Here is a 17,080-nt window from a genome sequence, read left to right on the forward strand (position 1 = left end):
CAGCAAAGGAAACCACAAACAAAATGAAAGGACAACCTACAGAACGGGAGGAAATATTTGCAAACGATGCCACTGACAAGGGCTTAATTTCCAAAATATACAAACAGCTCACACAATTCAATAACAACAACAACAAAAAATGGTTTGAAGACCCAAATAGACCTTCCTCTAAAGAAGACATACAGATGGCCAATAAGCACATGAAAGGAAACTCAGCATAACTCATTATTAGGAGAAATGCAAATCAAAACTACAATGAGGTATCACCTCACACTGGTCAGAATGGCCATCATCAAAAAGTCTACAAACAATAAATGGGGGAAAAGGGAACCCATCTACACTGTTGGTGGGAATGTAAATTGGTGCAGCCACTATAGAAAACAGTATGAAAGTTCTTTTAAAAACTAAAAACAGAGTTACCATATGATCCAGCAATCCCACTCGTGGGCATGTATCTGGAGAAAACTTTAATTTGAAAAGATACATGCACCCTATTGTTCATAGCAGCACTATTTACAATAATCAAGACATGAAAGCAACCTAAATGTCCATCGACAGATGAATGGATAAGGAAGATATGGTGTATATATGCGTGGGGTGTGTGTGTGTGTGTGTGTGCGCGCACACACACACACACACACACATATTCACAGTGGAACACTATTCAGCCATAAAAAAGAATAAAATAATGCCATTTGCAGCAACATGGATGGACCTAGAGATTATCACACTAAGTGAAGTAAGTCAGACAGAGAAAGACAAATATATTACTTATATGTAGAATCTAAAATATGATAGAAATGAACTTATTTGCAAAACAGAAAGACTCACAGACAAAGAAAACAAACTTATGGTTACCAAAGGGGAAAGTGGGGCAAGAAGAGTATAAATTAGGACTTTGGGATTAGCAGATACAAACTCCTATATTAAAAAATAGATAAACAACAGGGTCCCACTGTATAGCACAGGGAACTATATTTAATATCTTGCAATAAACTATAATGCAAAAAGAATATATATACATATAACTGAATCACTTTGCTGTATCCCCAAAACTGATAACATTGTAAATCAACTATACTTCAATAAAAATAAATAAAAAATAAAACAAGGGAAAATTGGAAACTTCCCAAATGCTTCCACGTAGGAGAGTGGCTAAGCAAACTATATGAACATGAAGGAAACAATAATGACCCATTGTATTTGTATTTGTTCACTCATTCAACAAGTATTTATTGAGGATCTACTGTGCACTAGACCCTGTGTCACATGCAGGAGATAGATGCCAAACAAGGCAGAGAAAATCTCTGTCCTTGTGGTCCTTTCATTCAGGGGCAGGAGAGCCAGATGACAAACAAGTCAATGAATTAATCAAGATTATTTCAAAATGGGTTAAGTACATCAAAGAAATAAAAGCTTGAAGCCACAGAGAGTACAGTGGTGGGGAACTGGGGAGGGTGCTATTTACAAAGGTTCTCATGTGTATTGCTTCCTGGCCCTGTGAAGACCCAGTGGTTTTTCTCAGAGTGTGTGGAATGTGTGCACACAGTATCATGTGTCAGCAGCAGGAGGAACAGCCGTGTGCGCCGATTAAATTCTCATAGGAACAGGTGTGCACAAAGCAACAGCATGGGAAGAGAATTCAGAGGCGCTCATGTTTAATAAACATTTGGTAAACAGTTTTGGGCTGTGTGTTTGTAGTGCTGTTGAAGTTCCAAGTTTCAAAGAGGAAACTTCAGCTAAGTGTAAAGGGCTCCAAAATTAAAGCCTTGCTGATGTGTTCATGGGGCACAAGGTGGCCATCTAGGGGAGATGCTGGTCACACTCCGAAACCAACTTGCCACTTCCTAGGCTACCTGTCCTGAGCAGAATTAATTATTTTCTGTTCCCATCAGCCTTTATTACTAATGCAGACTTGGTTTGTTGACATTGAATTACGGTGAGCATCTGTCTCCTGGGTCTGCTTTAACCATTTGGATGGAGCATCTGAGACTGACAGAAGCTGGTGTATAAGTACGCAGGCTGCCTTGCCCTGCAGGTGGGATGATTCTAAGATAGATGTTCTACAAGGGCTGCCAACCTCCCCAGTGGGAATACGCCCCAGTCACCACCGTGGAAGCTGGCTTGCTAACGCCTCCTTTAGTGGTGGTCATCCCTTCCTTGACTCAGTCTCTATCCTCTACTTTCACCTCCCATATAAATCTCTAGCATTCAAATCCTTGCTCTGGGTCTGCTTCTAGGGGAAACTCAACCTAAGATCAGGTTATGTTAGAAACCTACCCTATGTAAGGCTGGTATGAGGATTCAGAGGAGGGAACAGACATCACATACCCAGAGTGGCACACAGTAGGCACTCAGCAAATCGAATTTCCCTTCCATGGGCATTGCTCCCTGCACAGTTTTATCTGTTCCCAGTGCCATCTTGTCCATCGAGCCCTGCAAAGCCTTCCTGGGCTGCCTGTGTCATGCTCTCCTATTTCCCCAGCAGCTGTGGGGTAATTACAGATTCTAATTATAACTCATCTTTGTGATTTGGATAAAACCATTAGAGCCACTCTGACAAACTTCCGTTGCTCATCTTGTTTTGAATGTGTTAACCACGTTCTACAGAGAGAAAGAGGCAGGCAAAGAGGTGTGCTTGTTAATGAGTGGGCTGTGAACAGGAAGCTTTTCACAACATAATCTCATTAAGAATGATCACCTAGAGCATGGGTCTCAAATTGAAGGGTGTGTCAGAACCTCCCCGGGGCAGCGGGAGGAGACTGGGGACTTATTACAAATGCATGTTCCTAGGTCCCTCCTGTAGAGATTCTGAAACAGAACATCTGGATGGAGCCTAGGAATTTGCATTTTAGCAAATTCCTCAAGGGATTCTGAAGCAGAGGACACCCCCAAGGACACACTTGGAGAAATATGGTCCTTTTGTTCTTAGCATTAGTGTTCTCTGGCCCAGTGCCTGGATCAGAGTAACACCCATCAGTTCATCCCTTTGTCTTCTTATTGGACACCTCCCCTCTGTAGCACTAGGACTACTGTAATATTTGCCCAGTGAGAACTGGGTCCATATCTGCTGCCTTCAGTGGATCAGGAACCAGCCTTAAATACACAGTAGGTCCTCATTGAAGACTTAAGGACCACCAGGGCCTTCCCAGGGGTAAAGGAAGGAGTTTGGGGGGATTGCCTCCCTGAGGATTCAACATTTTTATGGTGACTCAGAGAGGTTAAAAAACACCAGAGGGTCTTATACACATAATCAGCTCATCACCCACTTTCTTCACACACTTTATCCTCTCACTAAAAAAAAAGGCTCTTTCCTTCTTTCTTAACCCTCATCAGTCCTCTCAAGCCTCAGAGTGACTTTTGACTTCTAGGGCTTTCCACCATCAGGACCACCTCTGGCCACACGAGGGAGGGAGAAGCGGGTTGGAGGGAGGTAATAAAACCTCGAATGTGTCTGGACATGGGACTTGACTTACCTACTTGCTGCCCAGAAAGCAAGCCACCTTTTCCAGTTCTTTGGGTTGACTTTTTAAAAGCACCTACTGTGTGCCTGAACTCCTAGGGGTGCAGAGCTGACTGAGCCATGCCTGCTTACGGAACGGAATGAGCATTTGTGGATTCTGCTGTGCGTTGTCACCTCTGGTCAGTGATTCACAGGAACAGAAATCAAATTGAGTGAGTCATATTTTCAGAACAGGACCACAGTCCCCACCGGGGTCTACCAGGCTTCACCTTCCACTCAACCTCATGTAGACTCATTCATTTACTGGAAATATCCAGAAGAAGCACAAGCACTTATGTGTTCACATGCTTATGGTGAGTGTTCCTGAGGTGACAGCCTGGGAGTTTTTCCATTTATTTTCTAAAGTTAACTTAACATCACCTGAAAACCACATGCAGCGGTATGTTCTAAACATTGTAATAATAAGTCTTGACCAAGAAGAGTTTAATCCAGCAATAAAATGTGGTTTAATGTTAGGAAAATAATATAGTTCAAACACATGAATTGATCTAAGGAGATAAACAAACGATTTTATCTGTGGATGATAAAAGGCATTTCATAATCTGCTTTAAGATTTGAAAAATTAAGAGCGCAGGACATTTTTTTTTTTACTGTTGTGGGGAATGTCTCTGTAACTAATAATCAACATCATATTTAATGGTGAAACACTAGAGATTCCCACTAAATTAAGGCACAATAATAAGTGACCCTTCACCGTTACTTTTTAACATTATTTTGGAAATCGTAGCCAGTACATTGAAGAAAGGATGGATGGATGGATAAATGGAAGAAAGACAAATATTAGAAAGTAGGGACCCAAGTCGTGAATATATGCAGGTGTGGTGACTATTGATTTAGAAAGCCAAAAGTGTGGGGGAATGGGTACTCTTAAACACTAATTATTAGAATATAAGTTGTGTGTAATTTCAAGTGTAACACTGAAACAACAAATATCAAAAGCAAAAGCCTTTTCCACACTTTTAATCTAGACATTTTTCTTCAGGAAAAAATCTGACATGCATGGGTATATATTTATGTTCAAAGATGTTCAATATTAAGCTATTTATAAAAGCACAAAAGCAGAAACAACCCAAATGTCCAGCAAAAGAGGACTGGGTAAATTATGATTTCCCTAGGAGATGGATGGAACATGAAACAGTACTTTAAAATTACATTTTAGGTGAGTAGTACTTATTGCAATAAAGAGGTCATAATATACCACTAAATGAAAAAGGCATGATATAAACAGTATGCTTAGGATAATCTGATTTTTGTAAATTATAGTTATAAAGATAGAAAACAGACTAGAAAGACTTCCACACAAATGTAAAACTGATTATCTTGGTGGTTTTGCTTATCTTTTCTTTGTGTTTATTAGAAGTAATTAGAAAACAAAATCTGCTATTTAAAAAATAAGTACTGTCTACGTTGTTGGTAAAGACCAGCCTGTATCTCAGAATGGGAACACCCACAATGGGAACCCAATGTCAGACATGGTAAAGCCTGTCCATGGCCAGTGACAGGCTAACAGCCTTTTCTGCATTATAGCTGACTTGGACCCTGTATATCTGTGAAGAAAAACCAGATCTACACAATCATAAAGCAGACTGTCTTATGCGATGAGCCCTAAAGAAAATCTAACCCAATGACCAAATCTCTCATAAACTGCCATTCACCCAATGGCAGCTTGTGGAGTTCCAAGAAATCAGCAGTTTCCATGGAGCTGACCTTGCAATTTGAATCTGGCAGGTGAGGACAAATGCCAGAGCTTTCGAGAGCCCAGCAAGCAGGGTGAGGAACCATTTGGCCCAGGTGAGAGGATGAGACAACTGTGATTCATGGCACATACTTCACTTCCCTAATTCCCAGTGAAGAGGGCTGACCAGGCAAGAGAATGAAAATTTTTAAATGGTGTGGGCTGAGATGTGTAGTCAACCAGTTGTCTGGGTAGATGGCAGAGAGGCTCTCAACTCAAACCGAAAGGGAGGAGGAGACCCAGCGGGCTACTGACCTGGGCCTCTGAGGCTGAAGAGAGAGGAGGGGAGCTCAAGCTCTGGGAGGGGTGCTGCCAAGGGTCATCTGGTCCCATCCCCTTCCACAGGTGCTGCTCTGGATGGGGCAGGCTGACTCAACTCAGAAGAAGAGCAGAGAAGGAGAAGTAGACACCTGACAACTGATGCTAAAAGAAGACAGCACTTTCTGCTCTTTAAGCCAGAGGAACAACCCCACAACTCCATCTACCCTCCCCGCTGGCAGCAAGTTCTCCTTGAAGCACAGCACCCACCCCCACTCCCATCCCCACCCCCCAAACCCTCCCTCAAGAATTGGAGGCTTGGCTCTCTCTTTCCAGACCTGGCTAAGGAGGAGGCGCCATCATGGGAGTTGACATTCGCCACAACAAGGACCAAAGGGTTCAGTGCAAGGAGCCCAAGAGCCAGGACATCTACCTAAGGCTGTTGGTCAAGCTGTACAGGTTTCTGGCCAGACAAACCAACTCCACCTTCAATCAAGTTGTGCTGAAGAGGTTGTTCATGAGTCGCACCAACCGGCCACCTCTGTCCCTTTCTCGGATGATTCGGAAGATGAAGCTTCCTGGTCAGGAAGGCAAAACAGCTATGGTTGTGGGGGCCATAACTGATGATGTGTGTGTCCAGGAGGTGCCCAAGCTGAAGGTATATGCCCTGTAAGTGAGCAGCCGTGCCCGGAGACGCATGCTCAAGGCTGGGGGCAAGAGCCTCACCTTCGACCAGCTGGCCCTGGACTCACCCAAGGGCTGCGGCACTGTCCTACTCTCTGGTCCTCACAAGGGCCGAGAGGTATACAGGCATTTTGGCAAGGCCCTGGGAACCCCACACAGCCACACCAAACACTATGTACGCTCTAAGGGCAGGAAGTTTGAGCGTGCCAGAGGGCGACGTGCCAGCCGTGGCTACAAAAACTAACCCCAGATCTTGCCTTGTTATTAAAAAGATTTTGGATGCTGGGGAAAAAAAAAAAAGAATTGGAGTCTTGGTGAAGCAAAATGGCAGCTACGTGACTTTGAACACATCTCATCCCCTCTCTCAGCCTCTGTTTACTCGTCTATAAAAGAGGACTGACAACAGCACCCACCTGGCAGGGTTACTGTGAGGATCAACTGATATGTGATATGTGTGCTGGTGGCTTATCACAGTGCCTGGCACCTAACCTTAGACTTTATTATTTTAATCTGTGTGTGGTATTTTAGCTTGGAGTGCCCCAAAAGCAGACCCAGAGTCAGGGATTTGGTGTGAGCTACTGATTCAGGAGGCAATTTGGGGAGGTGAGGGAGTGGGGAGGAAAGCCCAAGGTTGCTTTAACAAGAGAGTTACACTATAGGTAATTGGGACTCAGCCTAGCTGAGGACCCTCTGAGAGTCTGTGAATGCACCAGAACTGTCCCACCAAGGGGGTGAGGGTGCTGGGGGTTTATTCACTAATTCCCATCCTTCAGTGAATCACTCCTGGGGTGTTAACTCCCAACATTCCCAGGTGCAGCTCAGGCTGAACATGCCCTGGTGGCCAGAGGACACACAGGGAGACACACAGGAGTACACAGAAGGGGGCCAAGGACATGGCTTTGGCACTGACAGCACCTGTTATGGTGGGAGAGGTGGTATTGGCCAGTGTGAACCCTGGATGTCAAGTATGCTGAAATCTGCAAGCCATTTCAGAGCTTAGTCAGATAAGCGAGTCTTCCTTATTCCATGCGTGTATTTGTTCATTTCTTCCATCCTTCACTGACCCATTCACTGAGCACCTAGTGAGCTGTACTGACTTCTGTGTGCCAGACACATTGCAAGAGTCAAAGAGGAAGGAGGTGGGTTTTGACAGGCAGAGAAGAGCAGGGAAGGCATTCTGCGCAGAGGGATCCACATGGCAAAGCCTGAGAGGAGAAGCCCTCACGATGCGGAGAAGGATTTAGCCTGGGGTTTAGCCCGGCTGGACCTGGGACATGTGAAAAAATGAAGTGGAGATGAGGAGGGCAAGGGGGTTAAGGCTGTTCTGGAGGATTCTGACTCTTGTAAGGGAGAAGTTAAGATGCTAGGGGCACACCAGGAGCATGGTGAACACTCCATCCATTCTGGCTGTCAGAATTAGACTTTGATCTATAAGCAACTGAGAGCCACCACAGAATTCTAAAAAGGATGATGGAAGATGGCTGTGGTGGGCTGAATAATGACCTCCCCACACGCACTCTATCCCCTGCCTCCAAGGACTCCCACATCCTAATCTTTGGAACCTATGAATACATTACCTTACATGGCAAAAGGGACTTTGCAGATGTGTTTAAATTCAGAATGTTGAAATGGGGAGATTATCCTGGATGATATAGGTGGGCCCAATGTAATCACAAGGGTCCTTATAAGAGAGATACAGGAGGTTCAGAGAGAAGAAGGCAATGTGATGATGGAAGCAGAGGATGAAGTGATGGAGTTACAAGCCAAGGAATGTTGACAGCCTCTAGAAACTGGAAGAGGCAAGGGACAAATCCTTCCCTGGAGAATCTTCAGGAGGAACCAGTACTGCTGCCACCTTGACTTTAGGCTCATAGACGCATTTTGGGCTTTTGACCTCCATAACTCTAAGAGAATCTGTGTTGCTTTGTGGTATTTCATTCAAAAAGGAAACTGATACAAAGGCTCTGGGGGCAGTGGGGGAAATGGACAAAATTGAGAAAAGAGTAGAGAGGAGGGGAGCCACTGCCAGGTCTCAGGGGATGGTGCCTAAGGGTAAAACCATAGCCAGCATGGGGTAGCGGATGATTAGAAAGGAGTTATAAGGACAGGACCCCCAGGGCTCGACAGAAGTGGGAGACTAGGGAGAGGGTGGAGGCAAGGTCATGCCCAGGTCTGGTTTGGGTGTGTGAGCCAAGGGTAGTTGAGGGGAGGGGGAGGCTGAGACCTGCCTGGGGGAGATTCGAGTTTCAGCCCTCCAGGCCCCTGGGGTCAGGCCAAGGCTGACTTGCCCTCTCCGTAATGGCTGCCTTTCTTTGCAGGAGGCTACTATATGCCAACTAATCCAGAGAGCCAACCTGGTTGGGATGTGCAAGACACTCCATGGGAAGCTGCAGTAACCACACCTGGATGTTGCCTGGTAACCAGGGGAGGAGGAGGATTTGGGTTGGGGGAGCAGAAGGAGAGGCCAGCAGTGCCCCTGGATCTGAGCTTTGGAGCTGACCCTGCCACAGCAGGCAGGGAGCCCACTCCAGGTCTCTAGCTGGAATCGGTCCACAAATTGGTTCACAGGCTGTGTCCCATCAGGGATAGGGAAGGCTGCCGGATGGAATCTGCACTGACTCACAGCAGGCTCGCAGCCACTGCTGCAGGCGTGGAGTCACCCCTCCCCTTTCCCTGTCCCCATCCATCCACCTTCAGCCTGCTCAGACACAATGGGGCCAGCAGGCCACTACTTGGCCCTAGTTCTGTCCTTAATCAGTCTCAACTGCTCCAAAGAGAGGGAGGTAGCTCTGCTGTGAAGTGCTGATGGCACAAAATTGGAGAGAATAGTAAATAAAAAGGAAACACCTGGGAGAGGAGCCGAAAAGGAGATGCCAGCATTTATGCAACTAGGCCAGAGATCTGTGAATCCCCCTCCCAGAGGCAGGAGGCAGGGGGCAGGGCTAGGAAGCCCATGAGGGAAATGCAAATGTCTTCTCTGTGCAGAAAAGATCTTCGGAAGGCTAAACTCCAGGGATCTCGTAAGGCTGTGATGGATGGTAAGACCCAAGCAGGTGAAGAGCTCCTCCCCTCTCCAGAACAGGGGGACTTGAAAGGTTACAATCTCCCAGGAAGACAAAGTTAGGTGGGAGGGTCAACATCTGAGTATCACCTGGTGCCTGGCCATGTGCTAGAGCAGAGGATGCAGGCTGGATGGAGCTGGATGGATGCTTGCAAGGAGCTCACAGGCCACTGGGGGCATAGACATGGAAATGAACGAGTGCAGTGAAGACCCAGGGGAAGGTCTGATAAAAATCGGGATGGCATATGGTGGGCATAGGGGCTACCCTGGAAAGAGGGGTCTGTGCCACTTGGGTGGTTCACGGTGTCTTTATAGAAGAGGAGATTCTTTTTGTTTGTTTAATTGAGATGAAATTTACATAACATAAAATTAACCATTTTTAAGTGAACGATTCAATGGTGTTTAGTACATTCATAATACTGGACAGCCACCATCTCTATGTAGTGCCAAAACATTTTCATTACCCCCAAAGGAAACCCTATACCCAATAAGCAGTTCCCATATCCCCAACCCCCAGCCCCTAGCAGCCATCCACTTGCTTTCTGTCTCTATGGATCTATATTTTCTGGTCATTTATGCAAATGGGATCAGACAATAGGTGACTTTTTGTGTCTGGGTTTGTCTACCTCACATAATGTTTTCAAGGTTCACCCATGTTATAAAATGTATCCGTACGTCATTCCTTTTCTTGACTAAACAATAGAGGAGGTGATTCTGATTCTTGAGCTGATCTTGAAAAATGAGTAGGTGCCAGCAAGCCAGGGAGACAAAGGGGGAACAGAGTTCATGGCGGAGGAGGGGATACCGGCAAAGTGATGGAGGCATGAAACAGCAGGGTCTCCTCTGGGGATGGCATGGAGGTCAGGATGGCAGGACGGGTGAAGAGTATGCTTGGAAGGTAGGCAGGGCCGAGGAGGCTAAGGGGGTTCTCTGCTTTGTTAACAGGGGCCATGGAATGCAAACCAGGCTGTGACGTGAGCAGGCCTGCATTTTAGAAAAGAAATTCTGTCTGCAATGTGGACCACGATGTGGGGAAACCAGGTAGACAACTACTGGGAGGTGATGGGGCCAGGACTAAAGCAGGAACTGTGGGGACACAGAGGAGGGACCAGATGCGGTGTGTAAAGTAGGCAAACCTAACAGGCTTGGCCCACCCATCTTGGACATGAGATGCAGGAGTCTCAGTTGAGTTCTAGGAGAAGATGCCCTGAGGGTGGAAATGAGAGGCCACGAGGCGACCTGCTGTGGGTGAGCTGGGTTTCAGGGTTCTGTGGGTCATCTAGGTGGATCCCTCCTGCAGCACTTGGGTGACACCTAGGTCCAGGTCAGGAGAAGAGTCTGGGCTGAAGAGAAAGGTTTATGATTCCTTGCTTCACTGATTCTTTACAGAAGTCTGCATTACCGAATGAACATGATTCCCATTCTACAGATGGGAAAATGGAGACTCCGAGAGATCAAGCCACATACCCAAGGCCACAGAACTAATAAGTGGAGTTTGGCTTTTTTCACAAAGCCAACCTAGGGTATGAATCCATATTTGGCTGATTCCAAAGCCTCTGAACTTTGTTGAGCCAAGCTGCCTTTTAATTCTGTCCCTGAAGCTCCCACTCCTCCCACCAAATTCTAAATCCACTTAGCACATCTACGGGAGATGGAATACGGGCCTGACCATAGCACAGAGCAGCAATCCTGCCATCTTGATGTTCAAGTGCAGTGGGGGTGGGGGTGCATGGAGAGAGGAGAGACATGAAGTAGAACAATGTTTTCCCAGTAAACACTTAAAATTCCCCGGGATGCTGGAGATGAATTAGACCCCAGCGTCACAAAGATGAAGCAGCCTCAGATAAGGTAACCAGGGAGACGTCCCCAGGGTGGAGAGTCAGAATTGTGTATATTTTTTACACCACTTAAGTGCCTGCTCTGGCCTCTCAGGGTAATGGTATTAGCTGATCCCTCCCCTGTCACATGGCCCAGCTTATGGTGCCACGGTGGGGAGGAAGATGCAAGTTAACAATTTCATGAGCAAACTGGGGGCTTTGGGGAGCTTCTTAACTGCCATGAATAAAACAGCCCGAGAGGCAAACAAAACATAGGCAAGAGCAAAACTACCCAAAGACGACGACTCGGGGACACGATCAGGTATCATTCAAAGCAAGAGAGGCAATGGAGGAATGGTTATTTTAACAAAGCAAAAACAGCATCTTCTCAGAATGTTGCTTTAAATGAGTCCAGCTTGTATTCTCAAGGCCAAAAAGCCCAGGCTGCTGAGGGCCAGGCTTGGAACAATATCAAGTTGTCACTGAACTTGCATTTGAATAATTCAATGTAACTCAGCTATCTTTTTTTTTTTCTTTTCTTTTAAACAGAAAACCTGATGTCCAGGGGTCATTAGGCATCACAGGCTACAGATTTGGACCTTGGTGTGATGGTCCCCACTGCTGTCTGAGCCAGCTCCTCTCCTGCCCTGCCCCCACCCCAGCTGCTATTCTGATTCTCCATTCTCCCTACACAATACAGTGTTTTATCCCTTCTGAATGCAGGAAATACTGTGCTTCTCTCTGCTCTCACCGGGCTCATCAGGTGGCTAGAGAACATGTGACCGTCAGCTTTTCAGGCTCAAGCTCTTTTTCTTGGCATGGAGCTATCATGTTCTGTAGCTGGATAATGTGTGGGGAAGCTCTTTGAAAACTGGTATCCAGTATATTGTAGTTCTCATTGCTACAATTACTTTATGTGTCCGGGGAAGCATATTTGTGACACAGAAAAACGAGAAGGCAGAATTCTCATTTATCTTTTTTAAAACCTTATTATGCCTGGGTAATGTAAATTGGTTATTTTTGTCTACACAGCATCCTTTTTCCCTTCTCCTAGTAATGCACAATTATTTCCTGGGGGGAGGGGGAGTATTCTTCTCCTTCACTACTACCCTGATTCCAAATTGTGCTCATGACAAGGGGTGCCAATCAGTGTATTTTATTTCCTTGGACAGAGTGATGTACAGATGACTTAAAGTGGGTAAAATGTCAATTTTATTGACACGATTAAGCAAGAAATAAACTTTTCCCATGGCAATTGTTATCTGCAGTGTTCATGTAAGCCTAGAGCTGCTGGGGGCCACCATGTGAGAAATGAAGCCAAACTAAGATATGAAAAGAGAGAAGAGACTAAATCCTGAAGATATCATCTGTGTTCCTAGAACCAGCCATACCTGCAACCTATGTACGGCTGAACTATTCAATTATAGGAGCCAATGTGAGTTGGGTTTCTGGTCTTACAAAGCAAAAGTGTCCTGACCCAGGACAGAGGAGGTATAAGAAGTTATCTCTTCATTCAACCTATTAGCAAATCTTATTGGATCTGTCTTCAAAATCTACCTCAACTCTCACCACTTCTCATCACTTATGCTGCCACCATCAAGGTCCAAGGCACCAATACTTCTCATCCACACTACTGAGAAAGTCTCCCTGTGGGTCTCATGGTTTCTCTTCTTCTCTCTCTATAGACAATTCACTTTGGCAGGCAGAAAGATCCTTTTAAAATCTAACTTAGACCACATCACTCTTCTGTTCAGAACCAACCAACGGCTCCCATCCCACTTTGGATAAAATCCAAAGGCCTTCCACCGCCTGCGGAACTTTATCATGACCCGCGAACCCAGGCAGATCAAGCCTAGCTCCCTTTCGGACCCGACTCCCATCACCCTCCTCCTCTCTCTCTCAGCCCAGGCCATCCTGGCCTCCTTGCTGGTCCTTGTTTGAGTCACATACGTTTTCCACCTTAGGACTTGGCACCTGCTTTTTCTCTGTCTGCAACCATCTTCTCCCAATATTTTCCTACCTCCCTCTCTTTGCTCAAATTTCACTTCCTGGAGGCCTTTCTTAACTAGCCCACGTAAATTAGTCCCCCTCACTCTTACTCCCTTGCCCTACTTTATTCCACAGCACTTTCTACTACCTGACATTATATATTTTTTCCATTAGTGTACTGCTTGTCTTCCCCACAGGAGTGTATGTTCCATCAGGACAGGGACTTGATCTCTCTTGTGTGCTGCTGTCACCCAGGGCCCAGAACAGTGCCTGGCACATCACAGGTACTCAGTAAATCTTTGTCAGGAGCCTGAGTAAGGGCTGAATGTGTGGTAAATCACCTTGGGCAATTAGTAGCCTCTCTGGTCCATGAATTTTTCCACATGTGAAGGAAGAGATCAGATGAGACCTATAGTTTTCAAAATACAGTTCACTTTTAGGTTGAGTGGGAGTGGGGGGCACTCTGGGGCCACTTCCCTGCTTCAACAGAGCAGCTCAATTTTTATTTTTATGTATTAGGTTTCACAGAAGAAATGAAGCATATCGCTGTTAAGAGGTGGCTGAGATAGTCTTCTGGATGACTTCAGTGCTGGGCCTACAAATCCACAGTCCACATTTCTCTGTCATTTCAGCACTTTTGACTTTTTCTCTTGTAGGCTTTTTCTCTTTGCCTTAAATTCTGAGAAAGTCTACACAGATTCTCTTTCTCTTCATTAAAGAAGTACAGAGGGGTTACTGGCTTTTGGTGGCAATATATTATCTGGTGGGTATTTGCCAATCAACCTCCTCTGCCATGGAAGTTTCCAGAAGAGAAGTCCCTGTGCTTTCGGTGTTTAAAGGAAATCCCTTCCCTCCTCACTTGGCAACAGATCTCTCCTTTTTCTTTTACCATATGCAATTGAGAGAAATTGGCAAATTTCTCTAAAACTACAGAGATGTTAAGTTTAAGAAGGAAGAAAAAAATCAATCCATGTATAAGGCTAATTAAAAAGCCTCTTGGTAGGACTCTGCTTCTTGCCTATTCCAGCACCTTCTCTTGGAGCCAAAATTTTCCTCCATAGAGTCAGCAAATTGAGAGATGCATGTGGAAAAAAAGGGGGGGCTCAGAGTGAACCTCAGGCAATAACCCTTTAGTGGACTGCTCCCAGGAAAGGGGCCCTGAGGCCTCTCTTCTCTTTTATAATAGCTTAAAAAGTTGGCAGAGGAGACAAGAAAAATTGGGAACCAAGGCTTATGTAATTTGAACAGTATTGATTCAGGCAGCTCCCTTGGAGAATACCTACATTTGGGGGCAGGTAGAGAAAAGGAAGACAGGAGATAGAAGAAAAGGGGGACAGAAGAATGACCTCTATTTTCTTCATGTCCATCTCTAGGCAGTTCTTTTAATCTCCAGGGTACAAAGGAGCTTCTGAAGGAGAGAGGTAGGGAGTTTTCCTGAGTTCCACAATGGAGACAGGGATGGAGCCATGATACCAACTCAGGACCAACCTCAAGGTCAGGGTTCTCTCCAGCCCCTGCACTCCCTCCCCAGAAACCCAGTAACAGGTCAGGGAAACCAAGGACACAGAAGGCTTAGGAGGGATGGCATGATCATCTCTCAAGTGCAGCCAAAAGGTCAAGAAGGACATCACTGAAAGCCCACCACTGGATTAGAAAGCTGGGGTCCCCAAGAAAGCAGTGAACCCTCGTCTTGGATTTCCTCCTTGTGTGGGGAAAGTGTTGCAGGACTGTCATTCCACATGTAATCTGGCCACAACTTCTCTGGTGAAAACCCTTCATGGGTTTCCCATGGCTAGTCTTCCAACTTGGCCTACACAGGCTTCTGTGACTCCCTGACCCTTGTTTCCCATCTCCCTCCTCAAACATTGCCCTTTATTAATACCATTCTGCAGGGCTCACCATGCTGTGTCTTACCTTTGCTCATGCTGTTCCCTCTGCTAGGCCCACCCTTCCCTAACTCCTCACCCAACTCTTGTACGTTCATTAATACTCATTCTTGTGGTATGTGTGCAAAAAAGCATTCTCTGAGGCCTTAAGTTAGAGTTAGCAAGTCTGGGCTGAAAATAATGATGAGAGTGACAATGAAACTGACTTTTATTGACAGCGCCTCCTCTGTGCTAGACTCTGATCCAAGTGTTCCTCATAATAACTCATTCAATCCTCATAACTATCCTAGGTGGTAAGGTGTCACTATTTCATAGTTGAGAAACCAAGGCACAGAGGAGCTAAGTAGCTGAGGGTAACAGGATAGTAAGTGGTGGGGGTGGTGATGGGGGGTATTATGGACTAAATGTGTGTACTCCAAGTTCATACGCTGACACCCTAATCCCAACGTGACTGTATTTGGAGATAGGGCCTAGAAGGAGGTAACTAAGGTTAAGTAAGTTTATAAGGGTGGGGCCCTGATCTGATAGGATTAGCATCCTTATAGGAAGAGACACCAGTGTCCCCAACCTGCTCCTGCCATGTGAGGACCCAGCAAGAGGGCAGCCATGTACAAGCCAGGAGGAGAGTTCCTACCAGAAACTGATGAGTCACAACCTTCTAGCCTCCTAGAACTGTGAGAAAATGCATTTCTGCTGTTTAAGCCACCCAGTCTATGGTATTTTGTTAGAATAGCCTAAACTGACATAAGGAACAGCAAAAATAGAGTGTTCCAGGCCATTCTCTTAAGGGAGGTAGCATTTCACCTGAGACCTAAATGAGGAGTGGGGGTAGTCATGGGAATATCCGGGGAAAAACAATCCAGACAGAGGGAACGAGTGCAAAGGTCTTATAATAGGAATAATCCCACATGTTGGAGAAAGCAGAATGTAGTGAGCAAAGGGAGACTGGTACTAGGAGGGCCTTGAGACATAGGCAAGAGTCAGACATGGAGGGCTTCTTAGGCCATTAAAAAGAATCTGGATTTTATTCTAAGTGCCCCACTGACCTACAGGGAGACCAAGCAGGTCAGTGCCCTGAGGAGAGGGATGGGAGGGAGAAAGGTTACAGAACCCCCCTTGCAGGCCACGCTCTCCTTCACTCTGCAGGGGAGCTTTTCACCTGGATTCTGCTGTGAATGAGAACGCTGGGGCTGGGCAGCCCAGTGACCCTACTAACCTAGTCCTCACATCTGTGTCTGAGAGCAGGCATTCTCAAAGTATTTTTGTTTTTTAATTAAATTCCAGTGACCTGCCCCCCTTAACAGCATTAAATTATCATGCCATCTGCTACCTGGGAACAGAGGTACAGGAAAGCAGCCTGAGTTGGGGGAAGCGGAGTGCCCAAGAGAGGTTCCATGGCATTTCCTCCTACAGGCACTCTCTTTATGCAAATCCAACCACTCCCACCCAGAATGCGGACAGGGAGAGAAAAAAACAATCTGAACAGTAAGGGCAGGTTTATTCGCAATTCCAGTCAATATGCAGATGCCAGGAAATGCTGGCAAGATGGGAGACAGGAACCTACAGTGCCCAAGGGCTCAGATGACTCTCTGAAGGGGAGCATCTTAGGTGCGGGGTGTGATTCTGCCTTGTCAAGGGGAATTCTGACTGTGAAATCAATTGTGAACCCCATGCCTGGGTGAGGCATGGCTCCACTGTATAGATCAGAGGCTAGAAGAGGTTGTTAGCTTTTCAGCATCCATTGGGCCCCAGCTCTGCCTCAGGATGTGGTTAGTGATGGGATTCATAAGAGGGGAAAGTTCATGTTAAAGGGAAGGGAAGACCATAGTGGGGGCGGTGGCACATGAAATGCTTCTTGAAGGAAAGACAAACGCAACAAATTCCTGACATATTTGACTATGGAAGACACTGAGTCCCACAGAAGATGGTCTCAGGATTCTGCCTCCAACAGGCTCACGTTCTGCCAAGGGAGCGAGACCATGTACGAAGAACCATGTAGGAGGCAGTACATGCTGTAACAGAATGATGCCCAAACGCCATGGGTTAAAAAAATGAAAGAGTAATTCTGTTGGGGAAACACAGGGAATGCTACAGATAGGAGGGAACATTTGAAGTGCCCCTGAAGGA

The 17,080-nt window shown here is 46.0% G+C and overlaps 1 protein-coding gene and 1 pseudogene across 3 annotated transcripts in view; one reads left to right on the top strand and one right to left on the bottom strand.

Moving 5' to 3' along the window:
- Window positions 1-17,080, bottom strand: part of ABTB3 (ankyrin repeat and BTB domain containing 3) — a 320,336-nt gene that overhangs the window by 182,491 nt on the left and 120,765 nt on the right. The window lies entirely within an intron of this gene.
- On the top strand, window positions 5,878-6,465 carry LOC102540820 (large ribosomal subunit protein eL18 pseudogene; annotated as a pseudogene).

Source organism: Vicugna pacos, chromosome 12 (assembly GCF_048564905.1).
Source record: "Vicugna pacos chromosome 12, VicPac4, whole genome shotgun sequence".
Classification (NCBI taxonomy): Eukaryota; Metazoa; Chordata; class Mammalia; order Artiodactyla; family Camelidae; genus Vicugna; species Vicugna pacos.